The sequence below is a fragment of the Pleurodeles waltl genome, chromosome 5 (genome assembly GCF_031143425.1).
Source record: "Pleurodeles waltl isolate 20211129_DDA chromosome 5, aPleWal1.hap1.20221129, whole genome shotgun sequence".
Taxonomy (NCBI): Eukaryota; Metazoa; Chordata; class Amphibia; order Caudata; family Salamandridae; genus Pleurodeles; species Pleurodeles waltl.
In genome coordinates, this window is record NC_090444.1 from 199,227,481 (window position 1) to 199,243,097 (window position 15,617).

Sequence of the window (15,617 nt, forward strand, 5' to 3'; positions counted from 1 at the left end):
TTTGAGTCTCCCTGAATTTAATTTTGTATTCTTCAGTTGAAAGTTCAAAGCCCTCAATTAAGGACTAACTGTTTTTTTTAGTCTCCCTGAATGTAATAATGTATTCTTCAGTTGAAAGTCCAACGCCCTCAATCAAAGTAGCCTTCATGAGGTCATAGGACCTGGCAATTGCCTCATTCAATGTCAGGAGTCTATTCCTGCAGTTTCCTGAGAACAGTTCCCACAACAGAGAGCTTCAATGTCTTCTATCTATATCTATGGCTATGCAGGCTCTCTCATAAACAGAAAACCACTTGGTGATATCAACACCCTCTGTATAAGGTGGGACAAGCCCTTTGGGGAATTGTAGGTTGCAATACTTCTCCTTTTTCCTAGTTATTTGTATGTTGCCACCAGAGATGGGTCCTAGGCCCAACTCTCTTTTTTATCTCTATTTCAAAACATTGAGCTTCTAAAGCCAACCTTTTTTGGGTAACCTAGCAAGAGCCACATCCTCTTCTGAGGGGCTCCTACTTCTGAAGGTCCTATCTCCTCTTTCTTAGCTTCTTTGAGTTGTCTGGGTTTTCTTTCTCTGAGGGTTCACCCTCCTCCACTGGGTGTGTAATACCACATTCTGCCGCAAGCTGCCTAAGTGCTTCTGTGGTAGTATGAGCACCAGTGTGAATTTGGTAACCTTTGCAGATAGCCCTTTGTTGGGGGTATTTCAATCCCATCCAAGGGGCAGGTCAAGCTCCTGAGTCTGGCTCTCTGCATCATACATTTTTCTCACTAAACTGTGGACCTTTTTAACTTTTGGAAAAACTTTTGCAAACCTCTGAAAACTTTTTCTAAGGCCTAACTAGAGTAAATACCTTAAATTCAAATCTCTATTTTAGGGACCTAATCAGGGCCCTATCAATTACATTTAGAAAAATCCAGTTGCAAAATACAACTAAACTACAGACATTTTTTATTGTTGTTCATGTGATCACTTAGGGGGTCGGAATCCCCATGGCGGTGCTGCTTGCAGCGCCGCCGTGGAGGATTCCCTGGGGCAGGTGAAAACCGGCGGGAAACCGCCGGTTTCCCTTTTCTGACCGCAGCTTTACCGCCGCGGTCAGAATTGCCCCTGAAGCACCGCCAGCCTGTTGGCGGTGCTTCCTCCGTCCCCGGCCCTGGCGGTCCATGACCGCCAGGGTCGGAATGACCCCCTTAGTGACTTAGTGGCATCAGCAAATGCAAAGTCTTGTATCCCACCGCTGGTTCACCTAATGTAGGAGGCTGGCTCTCTATATTGTGTAGGAAAATTATGTGCACTTTGCAGAGTCAAAGCAACCCCACTTTGGTATCCAGAGGTAAAAAGCAGACCACCTAGTATATCACAAGCCTCAGACAGATGGTACTACAACAGTTTCTGATCACAGGATGATTACAATCCAGTGCTCATGCATCTGGTGGTATGACACAAACATATGCCAGTGATTTGGCACAGGCAGTTTGGCATACAATGATGAAACACATCAACAGCTACATACAGGTCATACAAAAAGAGTGTTTAGCCATTGTGAAGCATAATTGACATTTGTGTAGCCTACAGCTACATATTTTCTGACCACATTATGACCCACATGATGTATCAGTACAATGGAGTCTTCTAAACTGCCACTCTATCACTGTGAAAGCTGTCTTGGCACAGGTCTCCACACCGAAAGTCTGTGACCTACAGCTGCCAGTTTCACAACTCTGAAATGCCCACATGAAGATGTCATGTTGAAGGTACCTATGCAGCGAACACAACAAGGAGCTAGGCATGAAACCATGCATATGACACAAGTCACATAGAAAGCATCTGGAAAGCAAAGTACAATGCAATAAATCTGACACAAACAAAGCAACATTAACAAGGCGGGGATGTGTCGAAACTATCTCATCAAACAGCCTTATCAGCTCCCTAACTATTTCAAAGAATCAACTCCACACATTTTCACAACTACACTACATTGTACAGTCACAGTCATGACATCTCATGGCATACATACACTCATGAGAAGAAGCTGTCGATGGGATCTTGTCACAAGTCAGCACCTTCCTCTTCACCACTGTGATCTTCATGTGGCATTTCAGAATTTTCACTCTATGGCACTGCAGGCTCACCCTACTCTGGGATGTACGGGATATTCCTCTGCAGGGCGATGTTGTGGAGCATGCAGCATGCCACAGTGATCTGACACACTTTCCCAGCTTAGTAGAGGAGGGCTTTACCAGTCCTGTCCATACTACAAAATCTGGCCTTCAGGAGCCCCATTGAAGTCGACTTCCCCTGGCGTAGTTGGATTCCTCCACTGCACCAATAACCAAGGAGAGTTTGGATATGCTGAGTCTCCTGTTTAGAAATGGGGCATAAGTGCCACAATCAGTCACTCAGGTCATGATTGGAGCACCTGACATTGCTCACACACAATCAGGACAGATGTCACTTACGAACCAGCCAGGCCCTCTCTGGTTGCAGTTGTGACATCATCTGTGGCATGGTGCTGTTCTGAATTGTGAAGGAATCATGGGCTGATCCGGGGAAACAGGCACAGACGTTTGAGATGTAGAGATCAGATAAACAGACAACTTGCATGTTGATAGAATGGAAGTTTTTTCTGTTGCTATAGACTTGTTCAGTGGCCTGCAGTGGCACCAAGGCAACATGTGTGCCATTAATGGCTCCCACTACATGTAGGAGCAGGGCAAAACCATAGAAGTCGGCCTTCACATTAGCTAAATCCTCACGTCGGGGGAACCTTATATAGCTGTCAATATGTTTCAACATTGCTGATAGGACATCTCTCAACACCAGACTGTACATAGGTTGGGATATACCACCAGATATGGCCACTGTATGTTGGAAGGAACCTGTGGCCAGGAAGTACAATACTGCCATGACTTGAACAATGGGTGGTATGCAGTTTTGCTTGGTGTTCATTGGGACCAGATCTGGCTCCAACTGACAGCACAAACCCACTTTTGTTTGCCTATTCAATTGGTACAGCTGTATTATGTGGTGTTCCTCCATGGTTTGAAGGACTGGCAATTGTTGGTACACTGAAGGTTGTTGCACCTTTCATCTCCCAGGGTACCTACATGTGAAAATAGCTGAGTGGGAGCATTAGTCACTGTGTCTACACAAACATACATGATGTACACCAACAAAATCAAGTGACAGAGCATTTCAGACTGGAAATACATTACACATAGTACACATCACAGCTGTCAACTACACAAGGGTCAAATGTGACCTTCATGGTTTTCAACATATGTGTTCACAATATGGATTTGGGTGACACACAAATATCTGCTACTCAACTGCCCCTCTAAATTTGGCAGTCTTTTCCATGGACAGTGAAGGTAATGGAGAAAAGTACTATGGCCCTCATTATGACATTGGCGGTAAATACCGCTTACCACCATGCTGACTGCCGCCAACATACCGCCGCCGCAGAGGATCACCGCTACCCATATTATGACACACATATAGCAATCCGTCACTATACAGCCACACTTACAAGTCCGCCAGCCCAAAGGTTGTTGATAAACTGGCGGTAGCAAAATTCACACCGTTATGCCAACAGAGCACGCCCACAACATTATGACCCAAGAATCACCACGGCAGACATTCAATGGCGGTGAACCATTGGCGGTACACACCGCTGCACTCAAAATACACACATACATACAAAACAGCACCACATTGGACAATTCAAACTACACCCACCTGACACCAATTCACACCCACACCACTATAAAACATACACCCACATTACCCACAGCCCTTTACCATTACAAACAAGTACCACAAGAGAGATAGCAAGACCACAGACAAGACCACAGCCACACACCACCATCCACGCACCTTATATCATACACCCCAACACATCACCCTACACACCCTCCCCCACACCACTCACACTACACCCATGGCACCACAACGACACCCAAGGTGCTCAGAGGAGGAGCTAAGGGTCATGGTGGAGGAAATCATCTGGGTAGAGCCACAGCTATTCGGATCACAGGTGCAGCAGAAATCCAATGCTAGGAAGATGGAACTATGGCAGAGAATCGTGGACAAGGTCAACACCGTGGGACAGCACCCCAGAACAAGGGATGACATCAGGAAGAGGTGGAACGATCTACGAGGGAAAGTGCGTTCCACAGCAGCAAGACACCAACTAGCTGTACAGAGGACTGGCAGTGGACTCCCACCTCCTCCCCCACAACTAACAACATTGGCAATCTTGCATCTTGAGTGCCTGGCAGGAGTAGGAGGAGGACTGGACACTGGTAAGTGAAATCTCTACTATTATCACTCCACCTCTATGCCATCACATACCCCCACCCTTAACCTCACTCCCATCACTCCACCCCCTCTTACACCCCACCATCACAACCTACCCATCCCAATACCAAGCCCTGAATGCAACACCAATGCATGCACACCCATCGCAGACCTGCATGGACACCGATCACTAAAGAATGCACACTAGAGGGAAACAGCTAGCCCACCAAATAACAACTCACACAAGGCAAAGCTGCCAGGGCAAAAACAACCTTAGAGGGCAATAAACCCATGCACAAGATGTCACACGCAGAAACAATAACACTGCATTTACATCCCCACAGGTCCCCCACCCAATGTCACCAGAGAGGAGGTGCCAGTAACATCCAGTCCCGCCAAGAAGAGGCCCACAGTGATGACAGCAGCTCTGGATGCCTGGATCTGGATGACCAACCTGGGCCATCAGGGATCTATGGACAGTCGGTTACCCAGACACAGTCCACACCACTACAGAGCCTCCCCCTCGGGAAACACCAGCACAGTACCCACTCAGCGGGCCCATACCTCAGTCCCCAGGACACATCAATCAGCATTGTGTCCACCACTACAGGGACCCCAGGGCACACCACAAACACAGGACGATCAGGGACCTGGGGTAAGTGGCAGTGGGCACATGGTTCAGGGGACAGAGGCACAGAGGCACAGGACAACAAGGAAGCTGGGAGGACTGCTGTGCGACAGGGGGAGAACAGGCCCAGGGAACTGACTCTCCAAGAGGCACTCACCAAGATCCTCAGAGCATACCACCATTCCCAGGAGACAATGGGCCAGATACTGGACAAAATGCAGGAGAACCAGTGGCTGCAGGAGGGACAGTACCTGGGGATCAGCGAGGGCTTGAAGGACATAAACACCACCCTGGTCACCATTGCAGGGGTGCTGCTGGCAGACATGGCCAACACAATGAGGAAGGCAGTGGCACACCACCGGGCCCCTACGACTAGCCAAATTGATGAACAGCCCTCCAACTCCGCTGCCGCTAGCATACAGGAGGCCCTGCCACAGGGCCAACAGGCCACCAGCACCCCTCCCCCTGCAGAAGGAGAATAACTCCACAAACGTTCCCTGCGATCCAGGCAGAAGCCAGAGACTATTGCCAAGACCCTGCCAGGAAATAAGACCCTCCTGAATGTCACCCTTCTGTCCCACTTTGTCACCCTGTCCACCTTGAACTGCCTTTGCTCCCCTTCCTATGCCCCCTTGGACAATGCACCTGTGATCCACATAGACTAGACTCTATCCTGGGCTTTCCTCCACCATCAACCCAGCCCATTGCCCCCCCCCTCTACTTATTAGCACTTAAATAAACACCCTTTGAAAAAAATACAAGTATGGAGTATGTCAAATGATTTAACTATGTATTTGTTTAACAAGGTATAAACACTGCAATATAACTGTACAGTAATGTATACGTAGGAATGACCTGTAGCTGGCTGCAGTCAACACACCAGGAGTGATGGTGGGGCACAAATATCTGCAAATAGAGATGCCAAAGGGTACAGTGAGTGGCCATAGAAGTGGGAAAATCAGTCTGCCATTGACAATGTCAAACACAAAACAGTCAATTATAAGTGAAGTTACACTGTCTTACCTGTGTGTCATTGGAAGTATTGATGAATTATTGCACTTCTGTTGTCCTCATCCTCTGCCTCCTCATCTTCACTGTCCACAGGGTTCACTGCTGCCACAAGCCCATCTCCAGCCCCATCCTCCTGCAGAAAAGGCACCTGGCGACGTAAGGCAAGGTTATGCAACATATAACATGCCACGATGATCTGGCAGACCCTCTTGGGTGAGTAGCACAGGGAACCACCTGTGAGATGGAAGCAACGAAACCTAGCCTTCAGGAGGCCAAATGTCCGCTCTATAATTCTTCTTGTTCGCCCATGTGCCTCATTGTAACGTTCCTCTGCCCTTATCCTGGTATTCCTCACAGGGGTCAGTAGCCATGAGAGGTTGGGGTAACCAGAGTCACATGCAAATATCGAGCGACAACTGTTAGCTACACACCAACCCTTAGGGCCCACACCATACCCATACACCAACATCTACTGGCTGGGAACCAGGGCTCACCTATTAGCCACACCCAGTGCTTCTGGAGTTGAGCCATCACATATGGGATGCTGCTAATCCTCTGGATAAAGGCATCATGCACAGACCCAGGATACTTTGCATTGACATGGGAGATGTACTGGTCCAACAGGCACACTATCTGCACATTCATTGAACGAAACCTCTTTCGATTTATGAACACCTGTTTATTTATCCAGGGTGGGAGGGGCAAATGCACTATGTGTACCATCAAAGCCCCAATAATGTTCGGGATATGTCCCATTGCATAGAAATCAGCTTTCACTGTGGCCAAATCCTCCACCTGGGATAAAACGATATAGCTGCGCATGTGTTTAATCAGAGCAGAAAACACTCTGCTCAGCACTATTGAGAACATTGGCTGTGACATTCCTGCTGCCAAGCCCACTGTCACTTGGAAGGAGCCAGTTGCCGGGAAATGGAGCACTGATAGCACTTGCACAAGAGGGAGGATTCCAGTGGTGTGACGGATAGCAGATATGAGGTCAGGCTCCAAATGGGCACTCAGCTCTGTGATTGTGGCCCTGTCCAGTCTATAGGTGAGGATAAGTTGCCTGTCCTCCATTGCTGCCAAGTCCACCAGGGGTCTGTACACGGGGGATATCTCCATCTCCTATTCATCCACAGCGGTTGCAATCTATGGGGCAGCTGGTCAGTATCTCAGATTTCCAAACACTACACTTCATTGCATGTTGTGATTGTAACAGTATATTGTTGGATAGGTCCAAATGGTGCTTATGTGTACTGTGACGCAGTTAGGTGCCATGGCCTGGCCCCCTCGGAAATGGCGTCCGCCTGTCCTGTATGGAGGGACATGTGGAAATTAGGTAAGTCCACTGACGTTGTGCGCCGTTGCGGGAGGCGGTCGAGAACCGCCGCGCAACTCCTCATTGGTTATCAGTGGGCCCTATGTGTTACAGTGGCCAATGGTGATATACGCCGGCGGTGACGGTACTTACCGCCACGGACGTGTCCACCGTTTTCTATCTGTTCACTCACTTGCTACCTGACCTTCAACAGGAGAGGACCTACACTTCATGTGCTGTGGTGACCTGTATCTGGAATCGACCATGGCTCATGTCACTGGGGAAAGGGCCCCTGCCTTCACCGCAGCAGAGTTGGAGCGACTGGTGGATGGAGTCCTCCCCCAGTACCGAATGCTGTATGGGCCTCTGTTCTGCTTTCCTACACATCTCCTATCAGAGCTTACAGAATCTCTCTGGAATGCACTTCTGAGTTCAAAGAAGACCTTTATTGTTGTTAATTCTTCCCCACCCACAAGTTCCTGAGAGACAAAATTTGTAGATTTCAAGCACACGTTTAAAAGAGTAGTCGCAGCAATGAAAGCAAAATATACCACAGTACTTCTCAGTTGCAATGTACACAGCAAATATATATGATTATAGTATCAAAGCAAAGCATAAAAGTCCAAATTCATCACCGTATGGGCAAGTAGGGCCTATCTTCAGCTTCATCTTTCTGGGGTCTGCAAGTTGATGACTCCAGTCAACTGCGAGAAAGAGATTATCTACCCAAACGGGAGACTGGCAACTGACGTCTAGCTCCAGCCTGAAGTCAAGCAGATTTGAATCCAACTCACTGTAGCCCAGAGTCATCCTTAAAAGCAAACTCAGTGTGAGATCTGAACGACCTTGGAGAACGGCCAGTTCTCTTGAGCCATTCCGCTCTCAGACTGGATTGCGAGGTAAACACAAAATCTACGTGCTCTTATCAGCTAAGGTCTGGTGTGAAGAAAACAGCTTTGTCCATCTTGTGGAAAAACAGAGCTTGGAAAAAACACAGACATCTCTGCAATGTCTAACTCCACCTTAAAGCCAATAAGCAGCTAACCTAAATATCAAATGTAATATCTAATGTCATGTCAAAGCCAATAGGCAGCTAACCTAAATATCAAATGTAATGTCTAATATCATGTCAAAGCCAATAGGCAGCTGAACTGAATACAAAATGTAATGGCTAATGCCATGTCAAAGCCAATAGGCAGCTAACCTAAATATCAAATGTAATGTCTAATATCATGTCAAATCCAATAGGCAGCTAAGCTGAATACAGAATGTAATGACTAATGCCATGTCAAAGCTAATAGGCAGCTGAACTGAATACAAAATGTAATGGCTAATGCCATGTCAAAGCCAATAGGCGGCTAAACTGAATACAGAATGTAATGGCTAACTCCATGTTAAAGCCAATAGGCAGCTAAACTGAACAGCCGGGGACCGCGGATGCACCGCCAACAGGCTGGCGGTGCATCCAGGCCAATTCTGACCGCGGCGGTAAAGCCGCGGTCAGAAAAGGGAAATCGGCGGTTTCCCGCCGGTTTTCCCCTGGCCTGAGGAATCCTCCATGGCGGCGCTGCAGGCAGCGCCGCCATGGGGATTCCGACCCCCTACCCGCCATCCTGGTCCTGGCGGTTTTGACCACCCGAACCTTGCTGGCGGGAACGGGTGTCGTGGGGCCCCCTAACAGGGCCCCTGCACTGCCCATGCCACTGGCATGGGCACTGCAGGGGCCCCCTAACAGGGCCCCACAAAGATTTTCAGTGTCTGCATAGCAGACACTGTAAATCGCGACGGGTGCAACTGCACCCGTCGCACCCTTTCCACTCCGCCGGCTCCATTCGGAGCCGGCATCCTCGTGGAAGGGGGTTTCCCGCTGGGCGGGCGGGCGGCCTTCTGGCAGTCGCCCGCCGGCCCAGCGGGAAACTCAGAATTACCGCGGCAGTCTTTTGACCGCGCTGCGGTATTCTGTCGGGGCAACTTTGGCGGGCGGCCTCCGCCGCCCGCCGTAGTCAGAATGACCCCCACAATGTGCTACTGGTGAACATTGAGCAACTAATATGCGCAGTGGTGAAACACAAAGTCATTGGTCAAACACAATTAATAGCATCACAGCCTCCAGATCAACAGGTGAGTACACTGTGAGCACGATGCATGGGGCATAAATGCATGGAGTGCTGTATGTGAAGGCCTTGTGTGGGGGGGGTTGGTGGAAGGGCCCTGGGCAGCGTTCTGCATGTATGTGTGGCCTTGTCTGTGCATAAGGGGATGTGAAGGGCTATGGTGGGCCTTGAGTGTGACAGGCAGGACGGTCGGACTAGTATCTTTCCCTGTGTCCATTTCCTTGAAGGTCAGTGCCCATCAGAAAAAGGGTATATGGCATGCCATCGCCAAGGACGTGCGGACCCTGGGGGTCTACGACAGGTGGCACACCCACTGTAGGAAACGGTGGGAGGACCTGAGACGCTAGGCACGGAAGACGGCGGAGGCCCAGCTGGGGATGACCTCCCAATGAGGAAGGGGTGCCGGTCGAACCCTGACCCCCCTGATGGCCTGCATACTGGCGGTGGCCTATTCGGAGCTGGATGGGCGCTTGGGGGCATCACAGCAGCCACAAGCGGGTGAGTACAGTGTCCCAATATACTACTTGAACCTGGTGGAGTGGTGTCTGGGTGGGGAATGTGGGCCTGTGGGTGCCCCTCGGCCAGGCCGGATATTGCAGGGTAGGTCCCATGTTGGGCAGGGTCTGATGTAAACTTCCTCCAACCAAGCTAGTAGGCATCCACTATTGGGCAGGGGTCTGTGGGTCTCAGGTAGGTCTTAGGTGTCTCTATCCATGGCCTGGTGACTAGTATTGTGACTGGTAGTGCATTGCCTAGTGGGTAGGACTGTTCCCTGTGTGTGAGTGTGTTTTGTACTCCAACAGTGGTGTTATGGCCGCCATTGACCAAGTGTATCCTTTGTCTCTTCCCCCCCTTTTTGTTTTGTCACCCTGTCCTTATGTGCATTAGCATCATCTGGCGGAGGAGCAGAGGCACCGGCAATGGAGGGAGCTGCATCCCACAGGGCCCAGGAGGCCAAATCTACCGACGGTGAGGGCATCAGTGGGACAGAGGGCCAGGGGAGCAACACGGCGGAGACTGGAGTGGACAGTTCTGACAGTGATACCTCCTCCGATGGAAGCTCCCTGGTGGTGGCGGACACCTCTGTGCCCACCCGAACTACAGGTACAGCAGCCACCTTCTGTACCAGCACCGCCCTCCAAGCAGCCCCTCAGCGAATTGCCTGTGCCTGCTCACCCAGGAGGGTGGGCATCTCCTTCGCCCCAGGCACCTCAGGCCCTGCCCCAGTTAGCCCTGCTGCCCTGAGTGAGGAGGCTATTGACCTCATGTGATCCATCTCTGTTGGGAAGTCAACCATTGTGAATGCCATCCAGGGGCTGGCAGCCCAAATGCAACGGACCACTGCATTCCTGGAGGGCATTCACACTGGCATAGCGACCCAACAGAGATCAATCCAGGCTCTGGCCTCCTCTCTGATGGCAGCCATTATCCCTGATTCTACCCTCCCCCCTCCAACTTTCTCTACCCAATCCCATTCCCCTCAACCCCAACCTATCCCAAGCACACAGGTAGACCAGCATGCACACAAGACAACACACAGGGGTGGTTCAGGCAAACACAAGCACCACATATCATCCCACAGGCACTCACACAAACACCATCCAGATGCAGACGTACCAACATCTTCTGCCTCCACTGTGTCCCCCTCCTCCTCGTCGCCCACCTGCCTCCCAGATGCGTCTCCACTCATACCTGCATGCACTACATCCTCATCCACTCACCATCACGCCTATCACTACACGCCCCTCACTGGCAGTCACCACCCCCACATCCATGTACTCGTCCCCTGTGTCCTCTCCCACTGTGTCTGTGCCCCCTGCTTCCAAAGTACACAAACACTCAGACACCCAACAGCCATCCACTTCACAACAGCATCCAGCCCATGCACCTGCACCCAAACACAGCAGACTGACACCTCCTACAACCACTTCCTCTTCCTCCACTCCCATACCTTCACCCTCTTCCTGCCCCAATGTCCCTAAGAAGCTTTTCCTCTCCACTGTTGACCTCTTCCCTACCACTCCCCCTCCGTCCTTCATGTTGGGCCAGGGTGGTCTGAACCCAGGCGAGCACCTCAGCCACCTAGTCCACTACCACAGTAGTGTTGACAGCTACTCCAAGTGAGAGAGGATACCGGGCACCAGGCAGCCACACTGAAAGGGTGCCTGCACCAGGTGCTGCAAGGAAGGCTCAGGAGGCACCACTAGCTGCATCAAGGAAGGGCAAGTAGGCACCCCCAGCTGCTTCAAGGAAGGGTAAGGAGGCACCCCCAGCTGATACAGGGAAGGGCAGGGTGGCACCCCCAGCTGCTACAGGGAAGGGCAAGGAGCAATCCCCGCCTGCTGCCAGGAAGGGCAAGGGGCCTGCACCAGCAGGCAGGAAGGACAGGAGGCCTAGTGCTGGGACTCATTCAGAGCCCCCACTACCAACTATGGTGTTTCAGGCATCCAAGTCTGCTGGGAAATGACTGGAACCTCCCCCCACCACTGGCAGCACCCGCCACCAGCACCACTGTCAGCAGCAGCAATCCCAATGTGCAGCCGTCCGAGGCTGCAGGGTAAGGGCTGGAGCCTCCCCCACCAGAACCGCCACCCGCACCACTGCCAGCACCACTGCCAGCAGCAGCAGCCTGAGTGGACAGCCATCTGAGGCTGTACGGGAAGGGCTGGAGCCCCCCACCACTGCCAGCACCGCCAACAGCACCACTGCCAGCAGCAGCAGCCCGAGTGGGCAGCCGTCCAAGGCTGCAGGGGAAGGGCTGGAGCCTCCCTGCACCACTGGGAGCACCGCCACCAGCACTGCCACCAGCACCACTGCCAGCAGCAGCAGCCTGAGTGGGCAGCCGTTTGAGGCTGCAGGGGAAGAGCTGGAGCCCCCCCACCACTGCCAGCACCGCCACCAGCACCACTGCCAGCAACAGCAGCCCGAGTGGGCAGCCGTCCGAGGCTGCAGGGGAAGGGCTGGAGCCTCCCCCCACCACTGGCAGCACCAACACCAGCACCACTGCCAGCAGCAGCAGCCTGTGTGGGCAGCCGTCCGAGGCTGCAGGGGAAGGGCTTGAGAGTCCCCCCCCACTGTCAGCACCACCACCAGCACCACTGCTAGCAGTACCAGCCTGAGTGGGCAGCCGTCCGAGGCTGTAAGGGAAGAGCTGGAGCCTCCCCCACCACTGGCAGCACCGCCACCAGCACCACCACCACTGCCAGCACCACTGCCAGCAGCAGCAGCCTGAGTGGGCAGCCGTCGAGGCTGCAGGGGAAGGGCTGAAGCCTCCCCCAACACTGCCAGCACCGCCACCAGCACCACTGCCAGCAGCAGCAGCCCGAGTGGGCAGCCGTCCGAGGCTGCAGGGGAAGGGCTGGAACCTCCCCCCACCACTGGCAGCACCAACACCAGCACCACTGCCAGCAGCAGCAGCCTGTGTGGGCAGCCGTCCGAGGCTGCAGGGGAAGGGCTTGAGAGTCCCCCCCACTGTCAGCACCACCACCAGCACCACTGCTAGCAGCAGCAGCCTGAGTGGGCAGCCGTCCGAGGCTGCAAGGGAAGAGCTGGAGCCTCTCCCACCGCTGGCAGCACCGCCACCAGCACCACCAGCACCACCACCACTGCCACCACCCCTGCCAGCAGCAGCAGCCTGACTGGGCAGCCATCAAGGCTGCAGGGGAAGGGCTGAAGCCTCCCCCCAACATTGCCAGCACCGACACCAGCACCACTGCCAGCAGCACCAGCCCGAGTGGGCAGCTGTCCGAGGCTGCAGGGGAAGGGCTGGAGCCTCCCCCCACCACTGGCAGCACCGCCACCAGCACCGCCATCTACACCACCACCAGCACCACTGCCATCACCACTGCCAGCAGCAGCAGCCCAAGTGGGCAGCCAGCCGAGGCTGCAGGGGAAGGACTGGAGCCTCCCCCAGCACTGCCAGCACCACCACCAGCACCACTGCAAGCAGTAGCAGCCCAAGTGGGCAGCCGTCCAAGGCTGCAGGGGAAGGGCTGGAGCCTCCTGGGGAGACTGTGGCCTTGCACTTCCCAGGACCAAGAAGTGGGCAAACCACACACTTGAGAGACTGTGGCCTTGCACTCCCCAGGACCAAGCAGTGAGCAAACCACCCACTTGAGAGACTGTGGCCTTGTACTCCCCAGGACAGCGCACAGGGCATGTTTCCCTCTCCAGGAACAGTGGTGTTGTACCATCTTCTGGCTGAGGTGCCCCCCCATTCCCCGTCCCCCTGAGGTGCCTGTGTATCTTTGACCTGATACCCCTGCAGTGTTCTCTCCATCTTGTTGCAGGAGTGAGGAGGGGCCTTGGCCTATGTGTTGTGGCCCTGTGGCCCACGGACATTGAGGACTGGACAGTGTCCCTACATTTGTAAATATGTATCTATGTTTGGATGCTGATGCAGGTATTCATAGTATTTTATCGTATTACACTCACTTTCTTCAAATCATTTTGTCCTTGCATTATTCCTGAGGGGTACGGGGTAGATATGTTATGTTGCTGCTTCTGGTTGTGAGTATGGTATTGGGGGTGGAGGTGTGTGTTGCATGTGTGTGTCACTCTCTTTTTCCTCCCCCCTCCCTTGTGTGCTAGGCGGAAGTACTCACCGTGGTCGTCTTCGCCTGCGTTGGGGTTCATAATGTAGCAGAAGGTAGATGAGCATGGGAAAAATTTGCAACTTGAGCTCCATGGCGTCTTGGTTGATCCCTGAGTCTCCACAGGTGAGTCCTTTTACTTCTGAGTTCTGTTTCTGCCAGGCTTTTGATGTCGTTGGTACTGCCCCGGAAAAGGTGGCGGATAGGCCGGTCATAATAGAGTGGGCTGTACATTGTCTTCTGCCTGGCTGTTGGTGGTTACCACAGTGGTGCTTGTTGATTCCGCCCTGGCGGTCGGTGTGTTAAAGTGGCTGTCTGTCTGAGAGGTTTCCACTGTGGTCATGATTCCATTTTTGTTACTGCCGGTCTGTTGGCGGTATTACCGCCTCTTTATCACCGACCGCCAGTGTTGTAATGAGGGCCTATATGTTTTGGACACTCACATTGTGTTGTGTTATGTGTTTTGAGGCCTAGTTCCTCCTTCTTTAGGATGCTTATATTTAGGTAAAGAGACTTCACTGACATACAATGACATTTCTTTGGATTTGATGGTTGTAAATGTCTGACAACATGTATTTGCATGACAGCTTGAGCTGTGTATACGTCTTGTTTGAGTCATGTGTATTGTACCACAGATCTTTCACCCCACATCTCACCTTGCCAAACTGTTTGAGAGGCATATTGTGACTCACTGTGCCCTTCAGAGTACCACACAAGCCACATGGATGATGGCCACATGATGTACTGGCATGCATGGAAGTGATGGAAATCTGAGTGTCATGTAAGCTCTGTATGCTCAGCCTGCAGAGACCAGGCCCTGCCAAATTTATCTTCCAGTATGGGTCATACTTCAGGCTGTTGGAGAGCCACTGTGGCTCTGCAACTGTGGCACTGTGCCCACTACCTGTAGACCTGCAGTTCCTGTCATGTGGCCAAAATGAGGCTCTAGAGGCAAAACTTGCCTTAAATGCTTCAGTCCATTTACGTGATTAGGAATGGGTAATGAGGTAAATCCCTTAACTAGTCCATGTGTGCATTTTGCATCACTATCAATGCGTGTCTTTGACTTATGACAGGTCCCTTACTCCCACAGCTCTGTTGTCACCTTCACATAAGTCATGTTTGTCCAGTAAAGGTGTATTGCACAATTGACAAACCCACAGTGCAGATAGTGTGTAGATTCCAAGGAGGCCACGACATGTGACTCAGTAGTTTGGTTACATAGCAGGAATGGAACCTATCATACCTTTTTGTGTTGGATGCTATCTCTGTAGGTTTGCCACATATGGTAAAAGATGTGTTCTGTGCTACAGGTACCTACCACAGTCAATGTAGACCATGAGCAGAGTAGTGGCTTAGTGTGAAGATAACTTCAAAAGTGTGTAGTCATGTCCCTATACTTATCAGCATGTCTGCTTTACAGTTGTGGTCTGTTGACAAGTTGTAAATTTTGTGCTTGATGTTTCTGACATGTGTGTGACACAACCACTTGTGCAAAAACTTGTTTTTGTCATCTTTTGATTTGTCTCTTGCAACCATACAGGTCAATGCCCATCAGAAGGGGATTTGGAGGGCCACCTCCTAGAAGGTGCGGACCTTGGGGGTCTACAGCTGGCAGAGTGCTCACTGTCAGAAGAGGTGGGCGGACCTGAGA